The sequence below is a fragment of the Zootoca vivipara genome, chromosome 3 (genome assembly GCF_965207765.1).
Source record: "Zootoca vivipara chromosome 3, rZooViv2.hap1.1, whole genome shotgun sequence".
Lineage (NCBI taxonomy): Eukaryota > Metazoa > Chordata > Lepidosauria > Squamata > Lacertidae > Zootoca > Zootoca vivipara.
In genome coordinates, this window is record NC_142586.1 from 65,176,081 (window position 1) to 65,192,387 (window position 16,307).

Consider the following 16,307-nt stretch of genomic DNA (forward strand, 5'->3'; position numbering starts at 1 on the left):
CATTCAAAGGCAGCTACAGTGGTTCTTTCTTTTGATGCAACTAATAAATGATTGGCCTTTGGAATATTTTAAAAGTTTGTATTTCTCACATACGATGTTTTGCCTCCAGATTAACATCTGGATTGCCACATGTGGATGCTATATTTAAGCCTCAGAGCCCTACAGTGGACCCTAGCCTAGAAGCATCGGAAAAGGGTATTTATAACCAGATTCATAACAACTTAACCTGTAGTTCTTATGACTGCAGCTTTATTGATCCAGGTTGAGAGCTACTTCATATATGATGTGTGCCATGTGTGTGTATTCACTGCGGAGACCAAGAATCAACCATACATGCATTTCTCTCATATATGTTACACATATTTTGGAGGACAAATATTAATCAAAAATATGAAGTGGTACTACATGTTGAGCAGTAGGTGAATATGTAGCATTGGTCAATTTATTGCATGCTCAACATGCTACTACAGATGTAAGAAGAAGCTTTCTGTTTCAAACAAAGTTGCACAATAAGATCTGTGTGCATAATTGATTCTAGCTAGACTAACCTGTCACAAATGCAGTTGGGCCTAATATTTGCCATACAATGGACTTCAAGCTCCTAAAAACCCAGTCAAAACCACTGGATTTAGGATGGTCGGAGCTTCACAGCTGGGCTTCACTAGAAATCCCAGGTCTAACATTGGGACCACATAGCTGTGCTTTGTGGTTTCCTAAGGCCTTGTAGCAGTACTTTGCCTTAGATGACAAGCCCAGAAGCAGGTCTGGCCAAAATCAGTGTATTTCCTGGCCCCAGTCTTATCCACAAACTGTCAGGTTTTCACAGAGGTGAGCAAAGACATGTGGCATTTGTCCACATACAGACGCTGACTAGACTACAGCTGAATCTTCAGCACTGGTAGCAGGATAGCATCCCCCTTCACCACTGAGAAAGCAGGCCAGATTGAGCCCAGAAGAGGCTGTGTCACCACAGAGTAGGATGGCTGTCCCTCAACATCGAAGCGGTTGCCTGGGGTAGGAAATATGTGTGAGGTGGCAAAAAAAGGAGAAAGGAAACAAGAATGAGAAGAGCAGAGATTAAACAATGTAATCCAATGCATGGATGCTCAGAAGTATCAGTTTTACACATTTAATCTGAGAACAGATACCACTGAACTCTGGGTAACTCATTTCTGAGTAGGCATGCCCAGGATTCTGCTGCAAAAGGTGTATTTGAATGTAGCTTCAGTTCAAGAAACTGACTTTCGCTAAGTGCACTTAATATATGTATGATGAAAAGGATGTGCCTGCAGTTAGAAAATGTTTTTTTTTCAAAATTTAACTTATTTGAGGTTATCACATTTCAGTTATGTTGCAAATGCAGCCTTTTGCTACCCTGTACATTAAAAACTGCTTGAAACATACACTTTAGAACAAAGAGAGTCAATATTGTACTCTTGATGTTGCTGGACAAACAGAGTTGTTAATTTGTTATTTATTTTGTTGTTAAGTTGTTTACATAATTTTGTAATTTTTGCACATTGTTTTTCTCCATTTATTTTTATTACTTTGTTCCACAAATTAATATAGTCCCATCATGCCTGAATATTGGCTATCAAAGTCTAACATCTGGAGGGCACCTGGTTGGCTGCACCTGTTTTAGAAGAAGTCATTAGTCGGGTACCCCAACATGACTCAGCATTAAGTCAAAACATTTAAATGCTCCTTTAATATGAAAGAGGTCTCATAGAAGAGGCCTCTGATTACAATTACAGTACGACAGCTCCTGTTGTCACAAAATATTCTGATACAAGAAAGCTTAAAGTTGAGACGTTTTCAGGCTATACAAATCTTATCTACCTCGTCTCATCTTCAAAGTGTTGAGATAACACAACTCAGATTCATTTCAGAACATGTCCCCCTTTTGCTGCAGGTGTGATGAAGACTGGATGCTCAGGCATCCCTGGCTCATGAGAACATCCTTGGTGGTGTTAGCCAAGCGACTCTCTCAGTATCAGTCTTCCCACCTGCAATATTGAGATAATAATACTGGCCTATCTTAAAGAGCAGCTGTAAAGATTGTTGAAATCCCTTGAACTTTATTTATTTTTTTAAAGTGTTTATTTGTGTATTTGATTTCTCACCCACCCTTTACCACAGATGTGGAGAATCTTTGGCCCTCTAGATATCACTGAAATAAGCTCTCATCCCTGGCCATTGGCTGCGCCTGCTGGGACTGATGGGAGTAACATCTGGAGCACCACAAATTTCCTACACCTGTGGGACCATATAAGGTCCCAGGGCAGATTACAACTATAAACTATGTGATTATAAAGTGGGATGGGAACAACCATAAAACAAGGAAAGCGTAAAAACACCCGAAACAATTCATTATATAAAGATAGTTCCAGGACAGATGCAGACTGGGATAAAATAGTTGTTGAAAAAGAGAGGTCTTCAGCAGGAACCAAAAGGACAGCGGACATGGCACCTAACGTGCAATAGGAGGGTATCCCGAAGAATTGTTGACACCACACTAATGGCCAATTCCTGTAGTGCATCTCATGATAGCATGTTCAAGAGGTCCTCTTTTGCAGAGCACATTGATCAACTGGGTATATAAAAAGGGATACAATATTTCAGCATCTCTCCAACAGCCAATGAGCATTCCATGTCCACTTGAGTGTGCTCAGGCTTCACGATGGGGGAGGGTTCTCCCCTTATAAGTCAATTTTTCTAAACTTTTTGTACTTTTTACGAGCTTTGTTGCCCCCTGCCCCTAGTGATGTCTCCCACTTGTGATTGGTGCCTTTCTCTTACATAAGTAATGGCATTCAAAACCTGAAGGTTGGGAATAGTCCCTATAAGGGAGGGTCATCTTCTGACTTTAGTGTGATGTGTATTTTAGTGTAAAAGTGATCAAGACTGAAGACGGCCCAATGGGTTGCCTAGTCTTGTTACCAGCTGTGAAACCTTCCTCACTTTATTCTGTATAGATACTACACAATTGAGAGTTTAATGTGCCATCAGCAAGAGGATTTAGGTATCTGGTCTAACAACTTGCCTTTTTTCCACCTGTATGCTATAAAGCATCATTATATTTATTTTGGTTTAGAGTTGGAAATGTAGGTTTTGATTAGCCATTCAGGCAGGACCTTAGAGATCTAATCCCAATTCAATTTAGAACAATTCACAGTTGACCTAGAGGAGGTTCATAGCTCTGAGACAGAACGAAGTGGGCTTCTAAGAACTATGAGAGTTCTTTTGAATCTGTGTACATTTTTAAAAGGCATCATACATTGAATCAATATGCCATCTGCTTTCATTTTACATCAACACTGAAATTGTATTATTGAACTTTGTAAAACATATGTATGATAGATGGTGCGTAAAAATAAAGTTTGAATTGCGTACACCAATGTATTGTCTCAATAAAACTGGACTTCAATTGTTGGAACATATCATCTTTTCTTTTGTACGGTGTATGAACACCATTTCAACTTTTGCACTTTAGAAATCCCGTTCTTAACACAAAAGACAAGACAATGTCTGACAATTTTACCTAATCATACATATACTTACTTGGAAGCAAGTTTGCAGAACAAAGTGGGACTTGAGTAAATATGTATAAATGCACACATCCTATTGATGAAACATCCTATTGATGTTTCTGAGATGTGTTCCCAAATGCATGTGCTTAGGATATTTACCCTTATACATGCTTATTAATAAATAATCTCTGTGTTCAGTGACACTTAACAAAGAGGCTAAATATGCATAGGGTTACAGGCCCAATGCTAACGGTCTTGGCCCAAGCTTTATTTACCAGTACAGAAGTGCTTTGGTTGGGGCCAGCAAGCAGCTACACCAATACAATAATGTGTGTGTGTGTAATGTGATGTTATAGCAGAGTTCAGTGATATTGTACCAGCACTGCTGGCAGCTAAGATAGTATAAATGTTATGAATGGTGTGTTACTCAACCTGCATTACCACCCAAAATTCAGTAAAATATTATTACTACGGATCAGATTGGAATAGATATTAAGGTCCTATTCAAATATTAAGGATGGGGGTCACCAGCCTAGCCCCCTATGGGTACTGTGACACCTGTGAAGGCCTTCATTGGCATGCCTGATTAGGAACCAGAGACTTGGACCTTTCATTTTTTAAAAATAAAAAGTAAGGCTCTAGCCCTCTTAGAAAGTAAAGCAAAATATGCTGTTTTTCTTTTGAGGGGTTTTTGGGACATGAGCTATCCTGGCTGCCCCCAGTTTTTGTGGCCAACCAGCAGAGCTGTGGTTGATAAGTGAGTTGCCAGGAGATCGGGCAATAGGAGTCCCTGGGGTCCCACAGAGCTGCTGTTTCCCCCTCTCAATTAGTGTGATTTTCCTGTCTCTGTCTTATTGCCTAGCTCTTGGAATCTTCATAGTTTGCCCTTCCCTTTTCCCAGCAACCAGGATGCATCTTTTCTGTGGAGGGTTCATCTGTGATCAGGTACTCCCTGGAAGTTGTATTCTGCAAATACTACTACAAAATATGTGTGAGTAGATGTTAAAGAATATCCCTTGTCCCCAAAGGGCAAATGTGAAAGCATTGCAAAGAAGCCCAAGCATGTATCCTGCTCTGCAGGAACAAAAGACTAGGCATTTGTTGAGATTTCACTGTACAATGGTCTACACGTGTACTCAGAAGTAAGACTCCTTGTGTTTAATGGGGCTTACTCTCAGGTAAGTGGGTACAGGATAGCAGCCTAGGGTTTAGCATTGAGAGGAAACAGGGCTCTTATGCCTTTAATAGCTGTCTGGCAGGACTAAATCAAACAGGTTAAGCCTTTTATAGTATGGAAACACAGTTATGGGAAAAGTTTCACTAGGACTACTCGCTCTAGTTTTATGTAATGCCATGCTTTCCAAACCAATCTATTTGTGTTCTGCCAGTCCCCCATGGCAGCCAATTTGTGACTGGTGCCCCCATCATGCTGTCAAAATTCAAAATGTCCCCACTAGTCCTAAAAGGTTGCCAACCCTAGTTTAGTCTGATCTTCCCTAGAATAATAAGTAGTAGTAGCAGTAGCAGTAGTAGTAGTAGTAGTTCAACTTCTATCCTGTCCTTCCTCTTGAAGGAGCCCAGGGCTGCAAACACATCAATATAAAAACATTTTAAAAGCATTCTAAACCCAGTCTAAATCATCCTCCCGGCCAGTGATTTGCCAGGAACAGTATCTCTCAGGCAAAATAGAGAACGGTTTGCCTAAGAATGTGGGCGGAGCAAGATATTTTTGTATGTCATGAAATCAGAAGCTGTTTGCAAGAGAAGAGAAACATATGACATATATAACCTGTCATAATCTTCACTCACCCTGGTTATCTGAATCCATGATTGCTTCAGTAGTGTGAGGTTTGACTTCAACCGTCCATGATGATAGTTCAGTCTTCTGCATCAGCATTACCAGAAAGGTTCTAGGAGTATCTTATACCCCTAAAGGAAATGCCTGATAATAACTGGTGAGAAAAGCAAAGTCAGTGCAGGCTGCCCTGCTTGCCCGCACACTCGTTCATTTATTTATTTTTCATTTCTTCCCTACCTTCTTCCATCATGGAATCCAAGATAGTTTACATGTGGCTCCTAATCCTAGCACTGGCTAGTCCCAGACCTGCTTAGCTTCAGGAAGTTGCTTTCAAATCATACCCTTTAAAGCATACTCTGCGACTACATTCTTCCATATAAGAACTTGCTAGTGTAGAAAGTCCATAGTCTAATGGTAGCAGAGAAAACCCCATTCCATCAGAGGCAGGTGTAATTGGTCTGGTGTGAAGCAGGTGTGCCAGAGCTCTTTCCCTTGACTATAAATTATTTGAAATGTTTAGAATCAAGTTAATTGCATCTGCTACATAGTTTTTCTGTCATAATGTGTTGGTTGGCTGATTGCCTGTCCTTCATCCTGATTAGAGCGCAGGGCAGCTAACAACATTGCTGAAAGCCATAAAAATGTAACAAAACAGTAAGACAGCAGTTAGAATTACAACAAATTCATGCCATCTATAAAAATAGTAACATGAAACAATATATTCTCTCAGAAGTGCCACCAAATATCTGATGAAATAGAAGTATTTTAAGACGGCACCAAATCACCATCACCAGTGTGGGGAGTTCTATAGAGATGGGGCTGGCACAGAAAAGGCCCTGTTCCATGTCACCACCTGACATTCCTTAGGTCCTCCCTCCCTGAAGTCCCCCCCCCAGTTCACTCAACGTTATGTCTGAGCACATTCCCAGAATGTTCTCCGTACTACTCTCTACTATTAGTGCAGTATGTTGGTGTGGTTTAATCTGCAAATTAATTTAGAATGCAAATCGATTTAGAAGTAGTCCTATGGCCACTTACTTGAGCGCAAGCTCCATAGAACTCAGTGGGGCTTACTTCCGAGTATGCACATATGCAGAAAAGTACCGGTAATTCAAAGGTGGAATTAATGTCCAGAGGAAATTTCCAAAAGGTGGCACTTTGTCATGGATCTTAGGCAAGTCAATCGAAAATTTGCAATTTGGGGGGGGGGGGCTGTCCTGGTTTTTGCTTTTTGAAATATGGCAACGCATAGCTAAACTTTTGCCTATTTCTGAGTTCAAAGTTTTTTGTAGCCATTCTTGATTATTTTTAAAAAGAAGCAAACTTACTTCAAAGTAACTGATTCCATGCAGAGACTCATGAGATATTTAAGCATGTAGTAAAGTAATTTTACCCTTTAGTATTCCAGCCAATGTCAGAAACAAAAAGCTATGGGTGAATATTTTCATATGTAAAAAGTACGGTAGTGGCATTAGCTGGCAGGAGCAGGGGAGGGTTTGGTTCTTCTAATTAAAGATCATCTTGCTGCCTTTTCATCATAATGAAATTCAGAGCAGCTGACCCAAATAATTAACCAATTAGAGCTCTTTTTATTTTTTTTAAAAAGAGTGAACCCAAATCGAAATACAGATACAATTACAGCAGGAACTATAAAGTGTGCAACCAGAAATTAATCAATCTGGGATATATTGTCAGCTTTATGGTGGCCTGACTTCTTACCCTGTTTGACAATCAAGGATATCAAGGATATTAATAGATATTAATATTAATATCAAGGATATTAATAGACTACAGTGGTAGTCAATCAGCTTTATTCCTAGGAACTCCTGGAAGCTTAGTGTGATTCTAGTTTGAAAACAAATGCCTTAGAAAGAATAGAGATGAAATTTATAATGGAATGTTTTACTTTAACTCTGTTCTTTGTAAGTTGTATATTTGTTAAGAGTAGTGAAATGCTTTTCCTTTGGGAGAATACAAGTACAGTGGTACCTTGGAAGTTGAATGGATTAGTTGTCAAACGTTTTGGCTCCCGAATGGCACAAACACGGAAGTGGGTATTCCGGTTTGCGAACGTTTTTTGGAAGTCGACCATCTGCCGCGGCTTCTGCCGCTTTCAGTTGACTGCAGGAAGCTCCAGCAGGCAATCAGAAGCTGTGCTTTGGTTTTCGAACTGTTTCAGGTGTCGAACGGACTCCCGGAACGGATTAAATTCGAGAACCAAGGTACCACTGTAACACCAGATAAACAACCCTACAAGATCACCGGAGCTCTTTCCTTTTGACTTGGTTTTATTTTTCTCCCTGTAGAACTATTTCTCTTAATAACATCCCTCAGGATTAAATTTAACAAGCTCGCTATTCATTCTTTGAATAAGTACTTGGCTTTCATTAAAACTTACCTGTCAGCAATTAATCAGACATCTCCCAACACTTGAGGTTTCTGGGAGGGAGAGGCTTACGTCCTGCACTTACGCCTTCAGCTACAGTTAAGACCTGCTAAGTTCCCCCTTAGTCATTTCCTTTCTAATAAAAATAGTATTTCCTTATTTGAAAATCATTGCATTCCACCAATGACTCTCATTGGAGGTTTCTCTACCACTTCCAGGTCTGCTGTTAACTTTAAGATGGCACAGTTGTTATAATCCTAAAAATGTCATTTTCTTTATATTGTTGTCAGTATTTCTGATAGTACAGATTCAGTATTGGAGGCCCCGAGGCAGTTGAAATCTTCAGGGAGGTGGGGAGGGCCTTCACAAATGATCTTCTAATAAGTTTTTGATTTTACCAACCAATAATTTTCATAAACCAAATCAATATTATTTTGATCTGTTGTCACAGGGCCCCTAAAAGGAGTGGGGCCCATTGGCTGTTGCCTACTTTGCCTATTTGGTAATCCGACACTGTACAGATTGTAATTATGACAAATATGAGTAAGATTATTTCATTGACAATGACCACTATAGAGTTTCATGTAAAAGCTAGGAAAGTTTCGCCTCTCGAAGCAATTTCCAAATATCTTAAAACAACTAAAAATAGTTTTGAAAGCAGTATGGAAGAATGACTAAATATAGATTTTTAAAAACAAAACAAGATGGAAACCAAAGGGAGAGAGAGAGAGACCTTTTAATCCAGCTGGAAAAGTTGAAACAAAAGTGTCTTCAAATGTTTGCGGAGAGTACAGACAGTGGCCACTTGTTGCATCTCAGCAGAAATGCTGTTCACGTTTGCTTCAACTGGTATATCCTCAAATGTGTTATTAGGGTGGCCAAGTATCTTACATACAGAGGATGGTCCTCTATTTGCCGGGTTGTCTTGTCCAAGTCTGGTTATAAAAGTGGAGGACCTTAAAGGTGCCCATCAATGGTTAGAATCTGACACAGCAAACTGAGGAGGCTCACAGGTCACCCAATCACAGTCTTATCTTTTCGGGCAGGATGCATTTTGATTTAAATTATAGTAATATTTCCCAATTTATGTATATCCATAAATATAAATAAGCATACAATTTGCCATTAATAATATTTGGGAATGTATAAGTAGCAACCCTAATTGACATCCCCTGAGGATACAGACTTTACATATGCTACGTACCGTGAAAAAAGCTAGATGGTAAGCATTTTGTTACTTTTTGAATTCACACATCCATCTCTTTTCAGTGTTGGATGCAGACAGACAGTGGCTTGTCTGCAGAGGAAAACATACTTGCTACAATTTTATACTGGACTCTCCTAACACATTTTTCTTCTGATATGTTAAAACCATTATTGTTAATTCTACACTGGAAAGGAACCAGATTATATCACTTCCAATTCAATTCAATTCATATCACTTCTATTTTCAGCAGCAGAAAATACATGGAAACCAATTTTTTAAGTAGCTTAGGCAATGCACATTTTGTATTCTGTTTAGAATCCTCTCACCGCTGTTTTAATAGGAGGAAGGAGCCTGTCACAAAATTATAGTCATCACATCTAAACCCTCCAGTCAAGATATACCCCAAGGGTCTGCACTCCTACATTGAACCTTATTTTGCCATGATGCAGCAACCTTGATGAAGACTGCCTGGAAAACTAACAATTTCCATTGGATTAGGCAGGATATAAATATTAAGCAAATGCAGACTAATCTGAGTGTAAAACAGAACATAAGTGATCAAGGTGCAGTCTCTTTACCTGCAGGAAATAGTTCCAGAAAGTTACTAGTTCAGTTCTTCCTAGCCCTGAACATGCAAATCCTATTTACAAAGTTATCTCCACCCATCATGCCACTTTTAATTGCAGCCACCCCTGCAGCTCGAGGGGAATAGAGAAATATTTTATGTAGGCCACAGAATGAACCAATAGAAACCACAAAATGTTTTAAATTTTTACATCGGATAATTTTCTACCCTTTGCACTAAAGTCCCAGGGCAAGTTGCAATATTAAAACACAGTATTAAAAACAGTTTAAAACAACTTGAGGCGGGTCCCAAAAATACACTTCAAGTTTCCAAAGCTAGGGTAAATGAGTGCCTATTTGGTGAGTCCAGGGTCATACAGTAGCATTGGAGCAATTGCCACAGGCACCCCCAATTCTTCACAGTGATTATATGTTAACTCTTAACATATAACATACATACTTAAATATGAACCCACCATTAAAGCAATTCTCTGCTTATCATTGTCAGGCTCCCTCCCCCCAAAATAATCTTCATAATCTTCTGGAAGGTATGAAAGGCCACACCCTGCAGAGCCTCTGGAGGGAGTGAGATCTTTTTTTAAAAAAAGATTAACAACTGTCTCTCTAAAACATGCCCTCACTTTTTGATCTTACTACAAGATGAGCATCATCAAGAATCTGCCTGCACAGAGATCATTAAAACAAGGGAAGAGCTACTTATGTTGGTCCTCAAGGATATATATATATAGCATCTTTAATTATGCCCAGAAGGATACAATGGTGTATTGTACATAAGGATGTACACCTCTGAGTTCTGCAGCAGATGTATCCTTCCAACGGATGTATCCTTCCAAGAACTATCAAAGAACATTTTAGTAGTTAAGCTTTTAGTAGTTACCATATCATCAATTGTTCCTACAGGTTCGGTAGTATTTAGAAGAAGCATCAACCTTTTTCTTTTATTGGTGCGATACCATATTCCTGTCCTGTATTCTGCATAGGTACTATGTGTTGTTGTTGTTTAGTCGTTTAGTCGTGTCCGACTCTTCGTGACCCCATGGACCATAGCATGCCAGGTACTATATGCGGTCCTATTTAATAGAGCACTTCCTGTGGGTTGAATCCAATGCTAGTTCTAGTCAGAAGCAGACCCACTGAAATTAACGGAGCTGACTAACTTAGGTTCATGGATTTCCGTGGGAGACAAGTTGGGATTGCAGACCTGCTAATTTACTATTGACTTCCTGCAAGCCAAGGAACTCTGAGCTCCTCTCCTCTCAGCTTCCTGGGTGCTGAGGCACTGGCCTCTATTGTTATTTATTAATTAAATTTGTATACCGCCCTTCCTCTGTAGTTTCAGGGCAGTTCACAGCCCTTGAGCCAAAGGACTGTGCCAGGTCAATTGTCTCAGGTGGTTATGTTGCAAGAGTAGGGCTGTAGCAGCTTTATGGCCTTGGTAGAAAGGAGGAGGACATCATGCTAGTAGGTGCCCCACTGTAAAAAAAAAAAAAAAAACAGTTGCATATGTACAGAAATATGCAGAAATAAAGAGGCTGACAAAAGCACTCTTGAGCTAGTTTTATGGAGTCAAGCAAGACCGTAAGCTGTCATTATGGAGCAATTTTTCAGAACAGGAAATTAACCCAAACATTTTAATGTGCTGTGCAGCATTACTTCTAAGTGCATGGGTTTTTAATAGATCTTAATTTTCTTTGGAGAGTTAGCAGATTCCTGTTTATTTAAACATATTCTTTAGATTATGTTTCAGATACTTTAAACTTTCCAAGGGGAATTATTTCCTTGCCGTCTATCCCTGCCCAGTCTCAAAGCAATTCTGTCAAGGGCTTCCTTGGCACGTTTTATTCTGCACTCTGAGGTTGATTGAACGGGAAATGCCTTCTGATTTACATTGGAATATCTTTTGACAACGTAAGGGCTAGGCTCTTGAATGCATGTCTATTTAGCTGTTACCCCGCCTGATTCCAAGGGCTCTGTTGACATTGCATTAGTTCAAAGGATGGATTCTGAAGCACTTACCGTGTAGCCTATCAGACCAGCAAAGCGGGTGGGTTATAGGGAACTCCTTGAGTGGAGTTATAACTTGTGGGATACCCTCTCCCTCTAAGCAACCACAAAAGAAAAAGGGGTTGTGGGGTGGTTCCAGTGATGTGGGAGCAACGGAACTGTGGCTATGCAGCAAGGGTAGGAGACCTTCATCATCTTGAGGACCTCATTCCCTGCTGGGCAAACTTCCAGGGCCCACATGCCTGTGGTGGGCAGGGCCAGAGGCAGAGGAGGGGGGCAGACCAACAAATGTAAATTTTACCATTGTACAATAAGCTCGGTTCTGCCCACACTCTGTCCTATATCCAGGGAAGCAAGGGTCATTAACAGAGTTCAAGGGCAGATTTTAGCCAATCAAAAGGACTCAGGATCTGAAGCAGGACCCATGATGGGCGGGGCCTGGGGAGAATGCCACAGGCAAGATATAGAGCTATGGGGAACCGCATTTGATTCCCATGAGTGAAGCTCTCCACGCAGGTATGCAATATATACCATATAGGATTTGCTCAGACTCCTACCTGTTCATTGCTGATGCTACCAGCCTGCCAGGTAGGTTTCTGGTGGGCCAAGGTGTATTAAAGCTTTGAATGTGTTGGACCAGTGTAACAGGACCCTCTCCCTGAATGTGGACATTTCTTGACTGGTTTAGAGCACAGTAACCTTAAGTCAAGGTCCCAGGATTTGTGTCACAGATAAACTCCACTATCACATGCCTTCCCAATACACACAGAGTGCTTTTGTTCAAAGATGATACTGTAATTTGTTTCATATTCATTCGTAGAAGAGACAAAATAATAAAAAAATCTACATGCAGATGCCATTTAATGAGTTACTGCAGTACCTAGATGAGGTGAGGCAGGAGGCTCATCAGCCTCATCAGTGATTTTGGGAACAATTGTGATAGGTGTGTTTTCAAGCTCTTTGGACGATTCATTTCTTAGTATGATGGTCTTCTTTATAATAATCTACTGTTCTTTGCTGAATTAAAGTATGAATAACAGAAAGTTTTGGAAACAATTTAAGCTCACCCCTTAGAAGTGCGGCTTCTAAAAAATGTGTAGCAATCCTGCAGTCAAAGTAAGCAAGAAGAGAGAACTGTTCAGTTTAGTCCGGAAAGCACAGAGAAAACGAATAGTATCAATACATAGACCAGCCTTGTAAATAAATCCACAAAATTTACTAGCCTGCCAGCCCTCACCAACCCCTACCCTGTTGAACTATGCTTTCAGGCCCAAGAGGGGCAGATTTCCCTGCTCTAGAAGACAGCTTGGTTTCTCTTGTGGTCACAGAGGGAGGACTGAGTGACCAAGCCCTCTTCTGCCAACCCACTCATTCACTTACATAGAATTCCATGCACTCGCTTACATGCAATTTCTGGTCACCTATAGCAACCAGAAGCGAGGCTTAAACACAAGACTGTACGCGACTTCAGACATTATTATTAGCTTGCTGAAAATATTAAATACTAACCTAGGGAATTTTCTGTATTTGCTTTTGAATGTTGAATCTGTTTTTCATTTGTTTAAAAAAAGCTCAAAACATGCGTCCAGTGACAATTAGTAATTATTCCTTTTGTCAACAGGCAATATGATGAAGGATGTTGTGGCAGCTTACCGGGTGCTGAGCTTGGCAGAGTTCAATGAGAAGAACTTCAGTGTTCTTTTTTGGGAATCACATCGGATCTTGGTTGCGAAGTATTAGAAGGAAGGAACCTGGCGTTCTATATTGAGGAAGCATTGTGTGTCAGAACACACTTTCCAGTAGAAACCAAGGATTACGAATGTACCTACCAGTATTACCTGTCCAAGGCAGGCTTAATTTTATAAATTGAAAGCAATAAACTCTATGAGTTTTTTTAAAACAACAACAACAACAACAAAGAAATCTTTTGTGTGTGTTTTTGAGGATGATCTGCTCAAAGGAACAGTTTTTTTTTTGGGGGGGGGGTTGCATCCAATACAGAGAGAGGCTCTTCTGCAGGACCAGAAGAAAAAACTGGACTGTAAATCATAAACTTAAACCCACTTGCATCTTCTCGTGCTAGTCATCGAAGGACAGGTTGCAAGAAAACAAAAATGCTACAGTGTCAAAGGCGTTCCATTTTCTTTCAGGACATGTCTCTACATGTGTTCTTAGGAGGCTCCATTTGATGTAATACCACATTTGCAATCATTGTGTAGACCTTGAATTGTGACTGGTGCCCTCAGTTCTGGGCGTTTGCACTGGCAAAGGTGTAATGCCAAAGTAGCATCATGTTTTGTGATCCACTTCCTAAGCCCTTAATTCCTGGCACAGGAAGTCTTGGGCTCAGGGTTTAAGGCCCAGAGAACATTTGGGTATTTTCAGGTTGGTGAGCTGAAAAGTCTTCTGAGTTTCAGAAGAACTGGAAATTAAAATTTGGCCAGTCTCGTCCTTCGGTTCTCTATTAATAACCAGAAGACTAAGTTCTAAAAAGAAAAGTAATGATAAAACTGGGAAAGGGTGGGAAGGAAGTAATTTTAAAATGCACTCGGCAGGCAAGAGTTTTCATATTCCTTATTAAGCACCCAAAGAAAAGCTCTACATTTCAGGCTCAAACATGTGGACTTGGTTTAATGATCAACTCAGGTGGGGTGGGGGGTGGGGTGGGGAGAAGCATGATCATAAGCCATATGTGAAATGGTAATTTTTGTCTATCTGCTTATTTGTGTTTCGTTCTCTCAGAATGAAAGGGCCAGTCACTTGGAATGTTGTAGTTCATGGTCTCTTGAAATCTGATTAGTCAGAATCGTTCAGCAAGATCATTCCCCTTATGCTGCACCTGCATGGTGACCGCAGCATTGGACCTGTATAACAATAAACGAAGAAGAAAAGTTTAGATGCACAGTTTATTATTTCACCATTGTCTGCATCTTGTAAAGCATGGCTTTTAAATCTTACTGTGTGCCTTGTGTTTAGTTTCCCATGCTGCGTCCAACACAGCTTTGGAACATAGATCACCTAGGGTGTGTTGCCACTCTCAATAGGTGAGCAGTCAAAGGGCAGACATCATCTGCACACCCCCAATCTACTACCACTCTCCACAGAAACAGGTCTGTGCTGTTTCTGTTATATTTTCAGTGCTGTGGTTGATACACTCATGGCTCCTTCTGTTTCTGTCTGAGTCTGTGTTCAACTTCTACTCTTACAGGGCCAGTACCATGTTAAGGCTAGGAAACAGACAGACAGTTGCAAGATGACATACGGTGCTGTATTTCTCTAGCAATGGAAAAATGGTCCACAATAACCTTTTCCCCATGAGCCACAGTAGGGCGATACTTTTATTAGGATCAGCGGAAATGTCACAAAATCCAGAATGTCTTTGTTCGCTGTTTTGTGACACTTTAGTTAATGCTGGTAATGGTGTTGCCCTACTTTAGAATTTTATTTTTCTGACACACCAACACAGAGCACCCTATGCCTTTTGTGAAAAAGAGCGTGCCCATCACTGCCAATCTTCCCCAAAGACCTACAGCTGCAGGGGAGTTTGGGGTGGGGGGAGGCTGCTCTAGGTGGTTGATAGTTCAATGTTGAAGCTGAACACCTGGACAGTACTGCATGTGAACTGTGTGCTGTAGATCGGGGTGGTCAGCCTGGTGCCCTCCAGGTGTTGTGGACTTCAACTCCCATCATCAATGCCGGCTGGGGCTGATGGGAGTTGTAGTCCAAAACATCCACCCTAGACCATGTCCTAGAATCATCTGCAATGCAGTGGGGTTCCTTAGCAGCTAAGTAGGTTCTTTGTTGGGCAGATGCTGGCCCACAGACCTCAATGTTACAAATGAAAAGTATTGTGGAAGTATGTTAGTAGGACTACAAAAATTCCTTTCTGACACACAGCCTAGATCATGATCCAACCAAGCACTTTTAAGTCAATTGACTAATTTCAGTCGGGGAGGCTTTAGTCGGTGAAACTTCAGAGCGCTTAACTTTGGATCACGCTCATTGCATTCCTCGTGTTACTAGCATTCATTTTTCTGGTACATGGAATAGTTACGCCCCTTATTTTTGTGGCTGTCCTGTATGTCAAGCTGTGCTATTGGAGGTGATTTTCAGGAACTGCAGAAGGGAGACTCCATCTGTTGAAGAAATCATTTTTAAAGAGAAAATCCCATGGCATTCTAAGGGCATAGGTTGGGCGTTTTTGTTCTCTGGATAAATCTGCTTTTCAAAAGCCTTCACTCCTTCCCCCCCAGCATCTGGCAAGCCTCTCTTTGTGAATGCCCATGAATATTTACAAGGTCTGGCCTCCACCCCTCCCTTCCTGAAGTTTCAACAACAAGCTTTCGAGCAGCATTGTCCTGTGGAAACTTCAGACATTCTGATGCAAGGCAGGGCTAGCTTTCTACACAATATCAGCTGACTTTGACGAGTTGAATCAACTCAATACTACACAATTAGAACAATATTATGTTCACATTCAAATGAGATGGGTGGCCTTTGAACAATTCTTTAATGGGCAGTCATGCCCCCCCCTCAAAAAAGAACATCTGTTTTGACATAATTTTAGACTTGGATCTAAATTAAGGCAGCCGGTTGATTCAGAATTGTTTGGATATGAGAGTTGTTGTGCCCAGTTAGCCTTCAAGGTTGCAGTGGGAACTCCAGAAATGATGCTCCCACATTGAAACGCGTGGCATTGGCTTTATTTTTTAAAAGCCCACACTTAATCCAATGGCATAATTTGCTCATTATGGGAAGAAGCCGCTGAGTGCTCAATTGTGGTGCTGTTTTATTGCA

General features: G+C 40.7%; 1 protein-coding gene across 3 annotated transcripts in view; it reads left to right on the top strand.

The window, feature by feature from the left end:
* SCAF8 (SR-related CTD associated factor 8) overlaps nucleotides 1-14,406 on the top strand; it is a 64,882-nt gene extending 50,476 nt beyond the window's left edge. Inside the window, exon 22 of one of the 3 annotated variants that reach the window (XR_015948996.1) lies at nucleotides 13,132-13,426. The gene's annotated coding sequence lies outside the window, so the exon portion shown is untranslated. Of the gene's footprint in view, nucleotides 1-13,131 lie in introns of all 3 variants that reach the window. The other 2 variants (XR_015948995.1, XM_035108674.3) reach the window with 2 other exon arrangements.
* The last annotated feature ends 1,901 nt before the right edge of the window (nucleotides 14,407-16,307 follow it).